This window comes from Cavia porcellus, unplaced genomic scaffold, assembly GCF_034190915.1.
Source record: "Cavia porcellus strain 051 isolate PalLab524CR breed Dunkin Hartley unplaced genomic scaffold, mCavPor4.1 scaffold_1, whole genome shotgun sequence".
NCBI lineage: Eukaryota > Metazoa > Chordata > Mammalia > Rodentia > Caviidae > Cavia > Cavia porcellus.
Window position 1 is genome coordinate 57,987,533 of NW_026947484.1, and position 14,960 is coordinate 58,002,492.

The following is a 14,960-nucleotide window of genomic DNA, read 5'->3' on the forward strand; positions in this document are numbered from 1 at the left end:
GTAAATTTCTGCCAAAAGAACAGCAACCAGTTTAGATTTTGACCAGGACTGTGTTAAATCTGCAGCTCAATTTTAGGAATATTGCTTCCTCTTACCAATACTAAATCTTTTGATCTATGAACATGGGATATCTTTATGTTTAGTTTTTTACATGGGTTCTTTTAATGATTTTTCCTACTTTTTGGGTTTTTTTTTTGGTACCCGGGATCAAATTCACAACCTCATGCTTACCAGACAGGCATTTATGCCACTGAGCTAAACCCTCAGCCTCTTTGAATGATTTTTTTTTTTTTTTATTGGTACCGGTGATAGAACTCACGACTGCCTGCTTGCAAGGCAGGTGCTTATGCTGCTGATCTAAATCCCCAGCCCCCGTTTTGTTTTGTTTTTGAGACAGGGTCTCAATGCATGCATCAGGATGGTCACTGTAAGATCACCGTCGCAAAGAAGACCTCAAGGAATCAGTTCTCATGAAAAATCAAGGGGTTTTATTATCCACGCATGCGTGGGACTCTCCGATCGCACTCCGGTGGGGAGAGTGCCCGGCTAGGGGAGTGCAGAGTATATAAAGCCGAAAACCGCAAAGCAAGCGTTGGTTACAGAAGCAGATGGCATTGGTTAATAGGGGTCGTGTCATTTGCTTATTGGTGGGTGAGTTATCCGCTTGATGTTTTGAAAACTCATATCCTGTCTGGGAGGGACGATAGTTTACAGTGTTCTTATTTTTTTGGGACGTTGGACCACAAGTTCCCTATCAGGCCAGAACATCTGGTTGTTCTGACCATGTGACAAGGCAAGAGGGGGTTTCTTAAATGTTTCATTCCCCCCCTTTTTTGTGAAGATCTCTAATCCTAGAGATTATTAGTAGGTACTGGGTCATATTGGTATCTCAAGACCATCATCTTTACCTGGGAGACCTGTGATCGCACCAGATGTGTAAACTTATTTAGAACGCAAGGGCCAATGGTAAGGAGTAAGAGCAAAGCAGCTAAAGGGCCTAGGAGGGGGACAACATAAGGAGCTAGCCCTTGCCATAGGGAAGAGAAGGATGTCCCCAAAGAGTATTTTTTTTTCTCTAGTTTTGATATTTTTTCTGAGTTTGGACATGGTGTTTTTTACTATGTCTGAATGGGCAACATAAAAACAGCACTCTTTTTTTGAGCGACACATAGGCCGCCCTCCTTTAGGAGGAGTAGGTCTAGTCCCCTCTTGTTTTGGAGAACTACTTTAGCCGACAAGTCTATTTGGTCTTGAATGACCTGAATGGTATTAGATAATGTCTGTATATCACTAACAATCTGGTTGGAAGGTTGGACAGAAACCCCTACTCCTGTTGCCCCCATACCTAAGGCTCTTGATATCTCTAAGCCTATCAATAAGGAATAAATTGAATTGCCCTCTTTGAGTGGCCTGTGATGTAATCTAAACTAGGAATGGGGAGAGGCTCATCCCCGGGTAGGATCTCTGTATCAGGCAACAGGACAGCTGTTACATATATCCCTGTCCAGTTAGTTGGGAGGAAAGTATAGGCCATATTTCCTCCACAAATAAATACTTGTCCTGTGGCAGGATAAAGGAGGTAGTCCGGTTAACTATGGAACTACAATTAGTAAATGTAACGAATTCCACGTCAATGTTGGAGGTATCGTTATGAAAACCTCCTTGGAGACAGAGAGAGTCCTTGAAGTCTACTGGTTGTACTCTATAGGGGGGACCAGCACTACAATTTAAGTAATCTTGTTTCTCCAGTGTAGCCAGAGAAACACTGTTGGGGATGGCAAGGCAGATGGGGGAGCCCTGTGCCATGCATAACCAGCAATTCTTCAGCCAAAGTTGGGTTGGAAGCATTTAAGGCTTTATGAGTGGCCTCTAGAATATCATAAGTTTGAGCATCTAGACCAACTCCCCGCAATTTAGGCAGCTTATTTTTATTAGCAGCTTGACTCGTTTCTCAACCACCAGAGTTTTTTGATCTTATCTTGTGGCCCGCCCCTATCAGACACATGTATAGGGCCACCCTGCTCCAGCACACTGATTTATCAACCATGTTGAGACATGAGGCTTGGGCATACTTTGAACTTCCTATCACTGTCAGATTTGTTGACCAATCACCTTTAACTCTTTTAGCCCTTGTCCTCATAAGCTCAGCAGTGAAGTAAGTTTTGTTATCTATGCCTATTCATTCTTGTACAGAGTCATAGCAGGAGGAATGCATTTTTGAATACTAAGAACAATTCTGAGGGCATGGCCCTGGCTGGCTGCCTTTGTTAGGTATCACACAGGGCTTTATCATTTACATCCACCTTTTAGTCAACCCCCCTGTAACTGAGGGTATAGCAACAAGGAATGTTAACTTGTCCCCACAATCTGTCCAAAGACTGTATGTATACAATTTATCATTTGTGTAGGAAGGATCTTGATCCTTGTTTCCTATTGTATATATAATTCCCCCCAGTTGGTGTCTTTACCTTTAGTAATATAGCCCCCTCCACAATCACAGGAGCTCCTACATAAAGATCTTAACAATTGTTCTTTGCTTACAGGGGGACCAAAGCCGCCATGCAAGGTCAGCATTAATGTTATTAAAATCAAAGCAAGCAAGCTAAAACAGTTCAGGACCAGCATAATCTAACTATGTCTTAGTCAATTTTAACTTTAAGGGGTTACCAGTCTGCTGTGTAGTCCACTGAGTATGTCCCTCGTTGTCCACTGTTTCCAGTGGCTTTACATGAGTGTAGTGAATCCACGCAGTTTTTTCTGTTACCTTGATGGCAGTGGGGGTACTGAGCACCATGGTGAAAGGTCCTTCCCAGCAGGGTTCGAGGGAGTCACGGTGGTGACCTTGCACCAAGACTGGAGTCCCTGGCTTGATCGACACCTTGAGAGGTGTCTCTGAAGGCAGATCCGGGTGTTTTTGTCTACTCTAAACAGCTGGTGGATTGAAGTCAACACAGGTTGGAGAGTCTGCCGGGACTTAATGAGATCTTGATTAGTTATTTTAGCTAGTTTATTTTCTGGCAATCTTGGAACCAATGGCAGTGGCCTCCCAATCATGGCTTTAATGGGGGGAGATTTCAGAAACATATGGGGTACATCTAGCTCTTAGTGCAAAGGGAAGAAGGCTCACCCAATTATCGCCAGTTTTTGAAGACAGCTTAGCTAAAATGTCCTTGAGACTTTGGTTTATACGTTCTACTTGCCCTGAGCTTTGTGGCTGATAGGCACAGTGGAGTTTTAATTAATTTTTAATGCCTGGGCTAACTTTTGGGTGACTCGGGCTATGAAAGCCAGGCCATTATCGGACCCCATTGATAGTGGGAGGCCAAATCAAGGTATGATCTCATGCAATAGCTTTTTAACTACCACTAAGGCTGACTCAGACTTAGTAGGGAAAGCCTCTACCCAGCCAGTAAAAGTGTTTATTAATACCAAGAGATAGTGGTACCCCTGTAAATCAGGCTTTACCATGCCATGAAGTGTACTTTTTAATGTTCTCCTGGAACAATTTTTTTTAATGTCGGGTGGTCTCCAGCATAGAGCTCTTGGCTGAGTTGACTAACAATCATTGTGGGCATCTGGAGCTCAAAGAGGTGGTCAGTTTGTAGAGTTTTGGAATAAAAAACCGAGTTCTGAACAATTCCACAAGTTTAGTTTTCTCTAAACGAGTAGTCTGGCGAGCCCAGTGTAACAGCTCCCGCCCTAGTGCCTCCAGTAACAGTACTTGTTTATCAGGTAACTGGTACCAGCCCCCGGGGGTGGGGGACTTTACTCCAAGTTGAGATGTTAACTGTAGGTCTTTTTTGTGTAGACTGGTTCTGACAAGGTCGGAGGGACTAACATCAGAGCAGTTACTTTCTTGGTTGGCCCCTCTGTTGTGGTTGCTACTTTTCAAGTGGCTTGATTTGCCAAACTGTTCCCTAAGGTGACAGTGTCATCTCTTGTCTGGTGAGTCTTGTAATGAATAATAGCAACTCATTGAGGCAGCCAGACATCTGCCAGCAAGTCTAGAATCTGTGGAGCATTTTTAATCTTAGTCCCAGCTGAGGTTAAGAGACCTTGCTCTGATGGATGGCTCCATGTACATGTACAGTAGCAAAAGTATATCTACTGTCAGTTAAAATGTTTACCCTCCTTCCCGTGGCTAGTTTTAGCCTCTCAGTCAAAGCAACAAGCTCTGCCTTTTGGGCAGAGGTGCCAGGCTCTAACCGCTTAACCCAGAGTACCTCCTTTTTTGGTGGTCACTGCTGCCCCGGCCACTCGTTTGCCGTTCTGGATGAAGCTGCTTTCATCGATGAAATAGTTGTCGGCATTTTCCAAAAGCTGGTTGGTAAGATCAGCCCATAGGTTCTGCTGCAGTTCGAGGATGTCAGCACACTCATGGAGAGGTGTCCTTTGTTTCTCCAGGTCATCATCAGGCATAAGGGTGGCTGGGTTTAAAGCTGAAGAAGTCTTGAATATCACTGACTCTGGGTCTAGAAGCAGGGCTTGACAGTGTAGCATTCTGGCGTTCGAAAGCCTTTTTTTTTTCAGGAGGGGTTTTGATAAGAGTCTCTAAACTGTGAGAGGTTACCACTGAAATCACTTGCCCAAAGTGAGTTTTTTTGCCTCCTTAAGTAACATGGTCACAGTAGCTAGTATTCTTAGGCAAGGGGGCCATACTCCTGTCACTGGGTCAGGTCTTTTGGAGAGGTAGGCTATAGGCCTCTTTCAAGGGCCAATGTCCTGAGTTAGGACTCCTTTGGCAATGCCCCTGAGTTTATCTATGAACAAGGTGAACGGCTTGGTAACATCAGGGAGTCCCAGGGCTGGGACCTCTGTCAAGGCCCGCTTGAGCTGCTGGAAGTCCTGTTCACATTCATCAGTCCAGTTCAGTGAGTTTTGAGTTTTTCCTTACAGGAGTCATATATAGGTGAGCTTTTCAGTAAAATTTAGCCTACAGCATCTAAACGCCCCCAGAAACTCTCGTCTGTTTTTTTTTTTTTTTTTTTTTTTTTAATTTTTCTCATAGAGCAATTCTAACACCTTGGTTATCTTTTTGTTGGTAGCTTCTTGTAAATTTTCTAGTTTTCAAAGACCTTTTGTGCTATCTCTATTAACTGGCTGAGGGGCATTCCCTCAAACCTCTCAAACCTTTGTAATTTTTGTCTAACATGTGGGGCCGACTGAGTTGCAAAGAGGACAACTGGCGATACTGGGAAACCTCCTTACCTCTGGATGTCCAATCGGGGTGGGACAAAAGGAGAACATGGTTTTGGCATTCCGGATCAGAGAGCCAACTTCATTTGGATGGCACACCACTTTTTGTCCAACGGTGTCACGTGGCAGGCCATCATTTTACTGAAATTATATTCTTAACAAAAAAGAGCTTTTTCATAGGTAACAAAATTGTGCTGTATAATCTCCCAGATGTTTATAGCACATGTAAGAACTTGTATCTTATTTCTAGTATCACCTATAATCTCATTTTAATGGAAACATTTTGGGGGAGAATGCAAAAAAGGAGCAGGGCTTCTATGACTCCATGTGGCCTTGGGTGAGTCAGAAAAATGGCTTTAGGCTTCAAGAGACTTTACTGTCATCTGTCGGGAAGTTTTCACAGCACTATGTAAATCTCCAATAACTGCCCAGGGACAGTGCCCCCTAGAGGTGTGCAGTGTACCCTAGCCCAGCTGTGAAGAAGAAAGGTCTCTACACCCTCTGCTTCCATGAACTCCGTTTTTGTTTTTTTTTTTTAATCGGTATCGGGATCGAACTCATGGCTGCCTGCTTGCAAGGCAGGTACTTATTGCGCTGAGCTAAATCCCTAGGCCCCATGAACTCCTTTTGATGATTCCTGTTCTGAAAAGTCTGCTCATCTGTAGAGTATGTGCTGATCTTCTTGTGAGCTCTGCCAGGATGTATCTCAAACCTTGCCCTCCAATGTGGGAGTATGGAATGCCAAAAATAAGTCCAACCTCCCTTCACCTCTTTGTTCTACTTAGAAGCTTGCCAGATTGGGTGAGACCCACCCACACTGGGAGAACTGTCTGTATTACTCAGGTCACCAGTTCAAAGAATAACCTCTTTGGAAACACTTGCCCAGACACTCTGAAAATTATTAACTATTTATCTATAGGCATAATTGAGCTCAAATTGACACATAAAATTAACCATCATAGTACCTAGGTATTTCATTTTAGCAGGTGCTAATATAAGTATTAGTGTTTTATGTTCAGCTTCAGTTGTTTGTCTCTGGGGGTATAGGAAAATTACTGATTTTTACACATTCATCTCATGGCCTGCAGTCTTGCTAGTTATTAGATATCATTAGCTAGCTGGATATAGTGGCACATGTCTGTAATCCCAGCACTCTGGAAGGCTGAGGCTAGAGGATTGCAAGTTCAAGTCCAGCCTGGGCAATGCAATAATTTAGTGAGACTGTCTGGAAAAAAAAGAAAAAAAACCCCAAAAGACAAAACAAAACAAAAGCAAAAAGCAAACAGACAAAAAAGGAACCTAGGATGTAGCAGAGTAGTAGAACTTGACTGGCACAAGGTCCTGGGTTTGATTCCTAACACTGCAGAAAAACAAAGTGAGGATTAAAAAGCGCAGTGGATATAGATGGGTGCAAAGGCCTTGGGTACACTCTCCAGTACACACACACACACACACACACACACACACACACACACACAAAATGGTAATTAGCTAATTAGTTCGAGGAGCTTTTTTGTTAATTTTTCAGATTCACTACATAAGTGATCATGTCAGCTGTGAACAAAGACAGTTTATTTTTCTTTCCAAATCTGTGTATCTTTTATTTCTTTTTAAGAAATCCTAATCCGTTAAGAAGTTAGGATTCTTGATGTTATAAAGCAATGGTAAGACAGCATATCTTTTCTTATTCTTAATCTTACCAGGAAAACTTCAAATTTTTACTATTAAAAATGATATTATCTGTAGTTTCTTTGTTTTTAGTAAATGTTCTTTATCAAGTATACCCTCTGTTTCTCATTAAACAAACAACAACATGATTTTGTTTTAGTACTGAGGATTGAAACCAGGGGCTTTGCCCTGAGATACGGTTCCATCCCTTCTTCAGTTTTTGCTTTGAGACAAGGCCTTGCTGAGTCGCTAAGTTGCCCGGACTGGACTTGAACTTGTGATTCTCCTGCCTCAGCCTCCTAGAGTGCTGGGTCTACAGGCACGAGCTAGCAAGCCCCATATTTCAGCATCTATGCCTGATGTGATCAAGTGATTTGTTTGTGTTGATAATGATGCTCAGATTTCACTAACTGGTTTTTAAACATTAACCAACTACGTATGCCTGGGATAAAGCCCACTTGGCCATGACATATAATTCTTGTTATACACTGTCGGATTCAGTTTGTTAGTATTTTATGGAGGACTCTTGCATCTAAACTCATGAGAGATTAGTCTGTTCTTTTCTTTTCTAGCACTATTAGCCCAAAAAGTCTGTTAGGAAGTCTTCTTTGTCTCTATCTTCTGTAATAGATTATATAAAAGTGGTGTAATTTATTGCTTGAATGTGTGGAGGTTGCTAACTACTTATGCAATTTCTCAGCAGCAATAGAACTGCAGTACATTAGCAAAAAGAGCTTCATTATGTTTGTCTTATGCCTAAGTTATATGACCAAAGTACCTGTAATGCCACTGTACTGTTCTGTGTGTCTTTTTTTCTGGGTGACCTAATTGATATGTTAATCAATGCTCCCCTCTGTAATGAATTGTAAATCCCTGGGAACCTGATCTAATTGATATGTTAACCATTGCTGCCCTCTACAAAAAACAGATGTTGTGCTAAAATAAGTTGACAAAGGATTGTTAATTCCTTCGAGACTTCTCTGTCCTCTGCAAAGGGAAACAAAGGTCTTCCTCATTCCTTAGCAGATTTCCCGATCCACGCCTATAACCCCTTACTTTGTAAACTGCTTTCTACAAAAAGTCTGGAAAGTTTTGAGGGAGACACACAGCTTTTGCAAACTCCAACTGCACTATGTCACTGGGCCCAGGATAAAATAAATCAGTGCTGCTTTTTTAAAAAACATGTTTCACCCCATTTTTGGACTCGAGGTTGGGGTTCTGGGGGACTCGTTTGTGGATTACAAGAGAACTATTCAAATGTCTATTTCTTCTTGCGTGAGTTTTGATGGTTTTTCAAGGAACTGGCCCATTTCATCTAAGTTGTCATCTCTGTGGATATAGAATTGATCCTAGTATTACTTTAGCACTGAGTATTACTTTACCATCAGCGTTCATGAACTGGGTAGTGATATTAATTTTTTCTTGTCTGAAATTATTTTGTGCCATCACTTCTTTTTCTGAGTTTGAATAGATTATACTGTTTTCAAAGAGCCAGCTTTTTGTTTTATTTTTTTTCCTGTTGATTTCAAGATTTCAGTGTTGATAACTCTGTTATCTTTTCTTTTTTAGATTTTATTTTTTTTGCTAGTACAGTATACATTTGTGTACATGACAGTCATATTCCTTGTGTGGGGTTGGTACATGTACATGACATAGCTCAGTTCTTTTTTCCTCCTTTACGCCTATCCTGCTCCTTCCACTCCTCAGCCCTTTTCCCATTTGCCAAAGATCTCCCTACTTCCTATTATCTATATTTTAATTTTGTTCTTTGTTTATATTTTGAGTTTCTCATTAAGAGAAATCATATAGTACTTCAATTGTTGTATTGATTTATTACACTTAACAACATGGTCTCAAGGTATGCAAATGACTGAAGTTTATCTTTTACCACAGTGTAGTACCCTGTTATGTATAAATGTCACATTTTCTTTATCTATTCTTCTGTTTTGTGGACATATAGGCTACTTCCAAGATTTAGCTTTTATGAATTATGCTGCTATAAACATACATATGCATATATTAATTACTGTAATACAATGCCTTTAACTCTTGGGAGGATACCAATAAGGGATATACTTAAACTCAGAGCAGGCTTCTTGGAGATGGTGGGTGGCCATAGCCAGGAGGTGGAATCTATTGTCTTTGGTATTTTTAGGGTTTTTTTCCCTTAATGTTTTCCAATTTCACTATGGAATGTCTAGAAGTATTTGTAGTTGTTCTTTAAATATGTTAATGCTTGAACAGTACTCTGCTGGTAAATGTTTAACAACTGGAGTGGGAAGGGGACAGTTTGTAGTGAGTTTGCCAATGTCTGTGATATAAACATTCCCACTATGGCCTACTTCAAGTTACCACTGTGACATTTCTGGACGCAAACTTTGGAACAGATGTTGTATAGCACACCACTGTGTTTTATCCACAAATATACAACAGACATAAATAACTTTGAGGACATAGGTAATAGTAAAATATAGTAGAATAGCTAGGAAATAATAAGCTTTAAATATTTATTGTTTCTTTGTAGCATACTTATTTACTTGCCAGCTTATGCAATTTAATTTTAACGATGGCTAGCACTTAGCTCACAAACTTTCTGAAAATGTAAGAACAATCTCTGAGGAGCTGGATCCAGCACGTTTCTGAAGTATGAAATTCACCTCTTTTCAATTCTAGGACATGCTCAGCTATTTTTCTCTTCCAAATATCCCCCTGCTCCCTTCTTCTGTTCTCTCATGAATTTCCTACTAAATGCATAATTATTCCATTCACTCCAGCTTTTCTGTCTTCCACATTTCCTACCTTTCTGTAATGTCTCCTGTGACCTCACACATATCTCCAGTGTGGAATTGTCTCTTTGGCAATGATGAACTTCCTTGTTAACCTATACATTTAGATTTTTCTTAAAAGTTTCAACTATATTTTTTATTTCTAGAATTTTCACTTGGGATTTGAAAGTGACCTTTAAAAGAAAACACAATTCTATTCTTGCTTTATAGTGTCTGTTACTTCATTTATCCTTTAAAATTTGAAAAGTTTTGGTGCCTACTTTAAAATTTCTGGTTCTTAAACTAGAATGTGTTTATGACTATTTCATCAAGGTTCCCACAGGAAACAGATGATGTATTCAGCTTCCAGGAAACTTATTTACAAAGGGACAAGTTACAGAGGGGCGGGCAGTGGGGGATGATGCAATAACCTGCAAGCAGTGGCAGCACAGCCCATCACCTGGCCCTGAAGAGGTAAGAACAGGGAGGTCTTCCTAGACTTTGGAAGGAGTTTAGTAAAAGAAGGTGACCTGGAGTAGTTCAGTGACCTCCTGTTAAGAGATGGCACTGCCCAAAGATGGGTGAGCCAACTGGGGAGTAAAAACTTGGATCCCACCCTGCAATCCAGGGCTTCCTCAGACTACGGAGTAGCACACATGGGTCTGCCTTGTGCGCAGAGGCCAGGTGGAGGCAGCTGGATCGTAGGTGTGGGTGGGCGGGCAGAGACTGGGCCACGCCCTCACTCTCACCTGGGGGTTCCTTTGTATGACTGCTAGGTGTTGGCTGTGAGTTCATCTGCAGGGAAATTCGTTTTACATGGGAATTCCTTGGGGTCTGGGTTGAGAGGTGCTCAACAAGAATTTGTATGTTTCCCTGACCTTGTAAAAAACACTGGATTTGGCTCCCTTTTCAGGTGAGATTCTTACAACTTGTGTGAATCCAGTCCTGATGTTCATGACTTCTTGATTCCTATTTCTCCCACTGAGGCCCCCAGGACTGGCTTCTTGGTTTACTTCAAGAGCAGCCTTTTGTAGTTCCTGGCATTATGGGATGGAGAGGCTTCAACTCTCTTTTATGGAAAAATAAGATTTCATTTATATATATATTTATTTGTTAAATTTTCTAATTTTGAAAAATTGGGAAAAAATACACAAAAAATTTGCTATCTTCTCCATTTTTAAGGGAACACTCAAGTGACGTTAAGTACATTTGCACTGTTGTATCAACCTCACCGTCTACCCTAAAAACTTTTCATCTTTCCATGCAGAAATTCTGTACCCATTAAACGCATTTCTCCCTCCTCCTGGCCCCTGACAATCACCTTTCTTGCCTCTGTGTATCTGACTATATTAAGTGCTGCCTCGTAGTGCAGAATCATGCACTATTTTGTCTTTTTGTGACTGGCTTCTTTCATTTAACATAACGCCCTCAAGGTTTTCCTAGCTTGCCACACATGCAAGGCCACTATCCCGTGTATGTGTACACCACATCTCATCCATCCAGGCACCCACCCACAGACTCTGGGTTCTATCTTCAGGATTTAGGTACAATCAGCTCCTCATCCTCCACGGATTAAGAGTTAATGCCCTTCTTTTATGTATGCATTTAAACTCTGTCCATTACGTCAAAGGCCTATTTCTAATCCCAGGCCTCTCTGAATGATGTGGCACCTGTCGGGCCTCCTGGGTACAGAAGTGCAGGTTGTGTCGTACACAAGGGCACTGAGTGAGGTGGCATAGGGGGGTGAATTCAAGCTGAACTTCACTCACCACGTCCTGCACCTGTGAAAGTGAATCTGCTCAGAGGTTGCTCTCTTTTCTGGCTCAGGGCAAGGCCACCTGATGGGTCAGAGACTTTGTTATTTACATTCTTGCCTCTTGAGAGGGCTTTTCATTTGTGCCTTGATTTTGGCATCTAGGAACTTCCTTGTCTTGCTTTTGAACTCATCAATATATTTAATTTCTTATTTTATTTCTAGATGCCTGGGATAGGACTGTCTTAGTCAGGTCAGGCACTGTAACAGATATACCACAGGTTAGGTGGCTCAAACAACAGACATTTGTTCCATGCAGCTCTGAAAGCTGGAAGTCCAAGGTCCAGAGTCAGCAGAACCAGTCTGGTGAGGGCCCCTTACTGGTTTGTGCATGGCTGTCTTTTTGTTGTATCTTGATGTGGCAGACAGCAGAGAGACAGATAAGAGAAGCAAACTTTACAGTGTGTTATTTGATAAGGGCTCTAGTCCCATGTGTGAGGACTCCACCTGCAGCATCACCTTCCCCAGATCCCACTTCCAAATAGCATCATATTAGTGACTATGTTTAATACTCAGTCCATAACAGGAAGAAAGATCTTTTGTTGACTAGAAGTCATGACCCTTATTCTTTTTTAAAACAATGCATAACTAGCCAGGTGTGGTGGCACACACCTGTCAGCCCAGCACTAGGGAGCTGAAACAGGAGGATGGGTACTTTGAGTGAGTTCAAGGTCAGCCTGTCTCAAAACAAACTAACAAATAAATATCTTTGTATTTATTCTTCCAAATTAGATGAGAGGTGGGTTACTTATAACAAACAACACAAGAAATGGGAGCAACTATAATAAAAGAAGTATGAAATTATGAATTTATTTAATCAAGAGGAAAGAGACAAACATCAAACAATGAAGTATGTATGTAATGCTAGGAGCATATTCATGCTACAGGGAACTACTTAAAAGAGACGTTTAGCTGCCTGATTTTATGTTTCTGTTTGTTTGTTTTTTGTCTTTTTGAGACAGGGTCTCACTATGTAGTTCAGGCAGACCTTGAACTCACTTTGCAGCTCAGGCTGCTCTGGCAATGCTCCTCTTGCCACAGCCTCCGGAGTGCTGGGATTACAGGTGTGTGTCATTGTGCCTGGTTAGGCTGCCTGTTTTGAAAATCAAGACAAGGCGAGGAATGTGATGAGTTGTATTTAAAGTATATCATCTGGGAACTACTATTACATGACATATGAATATTTTCTAGTGTTCTGAAACTCCCGTACAGTGGAGGGATATACCTTATTTGCTTCATACATAGCACAGAGGGTCATGCGTACCAGTTCTTCCAGTCCAGTGTGTGTGAGCACTGGACTGGCTCTCCTGGGTTTGCTACCCTACCTCAAGAGTTGGACTTTTCTGTCTCTGCCTTCTCCTGTTAAAGTGTCCAGCAGGCAGCTGGGGAAGACACTTTTGCTCAGTCTCACTAGATCCACTTGAAGTGGAATTTGAAAGGTTTTACTCTCAACGCAGAGGGTTTTAATTCTTTATTGTTCTTTCCCTATACAATGACCTGGGAAAAAGAAACCCCGGGGAACAACATTGCTGTATTGTTTGGAAAGTGAAGCCTTAGCACTGTGAACCTAAACGTGAGGTCACTCGTCAGAAATCATCCTAGTTTGGGAGTCCGTGAGGGTAGCCTGGGATATTTTTATTTGTTTTCTCCTTCCATCGGCCAAAGGGAACCTATGGCTGTGACACTGGCCATGAAGCTGGATAGCAGCTGTGTTACTTGAACCATTTGCAGGAGCTAAAAAGAAGACCTCTCTTTCCACCGATGCTTGACTCTGTCTTTAGAACACTCAGTTTTGCATAAAGTGGCTGATGTCAGAGCAGCCAAAGAAGGAACGCAGTGTTTCAGACTCCTGCTATATGGGAAGACCCATCCTAGCACTTACAATGGAGTGATAGAAGGGTTTTCCTGGGATGAGAGGGAAGTGAGCGGACAGAGACAGACCAATGGAGGAAAAAGAACGGAATGTGAAAACAGAAGTAATATTTCTGGGATGTGAAAACAACTAGTTCGCCCTCTCTAGGATTTCACTCTCCCAAGCTCAGCGTGCTGTCCTGGTGGCTGCCCCATCTAGTCCTGAAGCAGTCTTGTGCGGGTAAGAGACAGGAGAGATCTGCACTCCTTTATCCAGGCTGAAGGAAATATGTCTTACTGCACATGTGTCTGCCGTAAGTTGGAGAAGGGGACGTTGATCCACAGAATTGGTCTGTAAATAAGTGCCTGGCTCCTCTAATGACAAGGTAGATTGGGTGTTAGTGATTACCCTGCTCAAAAAGACTCCATTAGAGAGAAAGAGGAATCTTCAGTGGGACTGCTTTTTCATAGAGGCCACACTGCACCCTCTGGGCCCCGGTGGAAGCCCGAACAGTGGTTCCTCCTCTGATTCTTTCAACCCCCACACCTGGAGCCTGTGGAAGCCCTGTCTCCTATTTCTGAGCTCCTGTAGAGTCACTTGACCTTGAAGGGTGGAAAGTATGCAGATATGGAGGCATATTGCTCTAACGGCAGCTTCCACACATTCTCGTGTGCAGAGAGCTGGGACTTTAAGCTAATCTCTTTTTACTTTACTGGTCCTAGTATAATTTACCTGCGACACAAACATAACAATGAGTATAGGTTCCTACCAGTACTTGATTACAGGTCCAGCTTCCTCTCATTAGACTCTCCCCAGAGGCCTGGGTCACCTCATAACCTCAGTTTATCATGGCATCTGCCTGCAGTGCTACCCGAGACCTCCCTGCCGTGAATCCTGTCCTCCTGTGCTTGCTTTGCACTTTTCTGCACAAACTTTCTCATGCACCTTCAGGATCTGCTGGTGCTGTGCCGCCCTCTTCCCTCCTTTCCTGACAGGGTGCAGAGGTGTGGAATGATCTTTCCTGTCATTTGACACCCGCTTCCTCTCCTGCTTCCCCAGTCTCAGAGCGCCCTCTAGTAACGTGATCAGCAGGAAGCCGGGCTCTGCTCACAGGTATTCATTGCATCTTGGCTGTATTTTTAGCTTCTGTGCAGTCTCTGAGAATTCGACTACAAAAACATTCCCAGAAAGAAGCAGGACACTAGGGAGCAGGATGGGAAAGGTTGGGGAGCAAAGACAAGGGAGGAAGGGGCTGTGCACAGGGGAACCCCTGGACAAGCCAGTGGGGAGTTCTGGGGTGAACCTTAAATAAGCACCCTCTCACAATTTGTTATCTGCGGCACAGGTGTCTCTTCCTGTTTTTCAGATGAGGAAACTGGGCTGTAAATTAAGAATAACATACCCATGATGATGCGGCTCGTAAAAAGCCGAGCTGGATTTGAGGCTGCTGACATTTACTCTCCGTCTCCTTCTGCTATTTCATATGCCAGGAAAGGTGACAGCATTGGCTGGGCTCAGGAGAAACAAGTCCTCTTCCAAAAGGCTACGCTTTTCACAAAAAAAAGATAAAAATTTTAAAACTTAAGACTTGGTTATTCTGATTTGTTGTCTTGTGATAACATTTTTTTGGCAGCACTGGGATTTGAAGCTAAGGCCTTCCCACTGA

The 14,960-nt window shown here is 42.3% G+C and overlaps 1 long non-coding RNA gene across 6 annotated transcripts in view; it reads right to left on the minus strand.

Moving 5' to 3' along the window:
* Window positions 1-465: 465 nt before the first annotated feature.
* The window catches only part of LOC101788910 (uncharacterized), a 37,905-nt gene continuing 23,410 nt past the window's right edge, over window positions 466-14,960 (minus strand). For 3 of the 6 annotated variants that reach the window (XR_002791738.2, XR_010047495.1, XR_010047499.1), the window contains exons 4-5: window positions 14,697-14,837; window positions 466-2,973 (exon numbers count right to left, since the gene is read on the minus strand). This is a non-coding gene — a long non-coding RNA (uncharacterized LOC101788910). Of the gene's footprint in view, window positions 2,974-14,696; window positions 14,843-14,960 lie in introns of all 6 variants that reach the window. The other 3 variants (XR_001201707.3, XR_002791737.2, XR_010047498.1) reach the window with 1 other exon arrangement.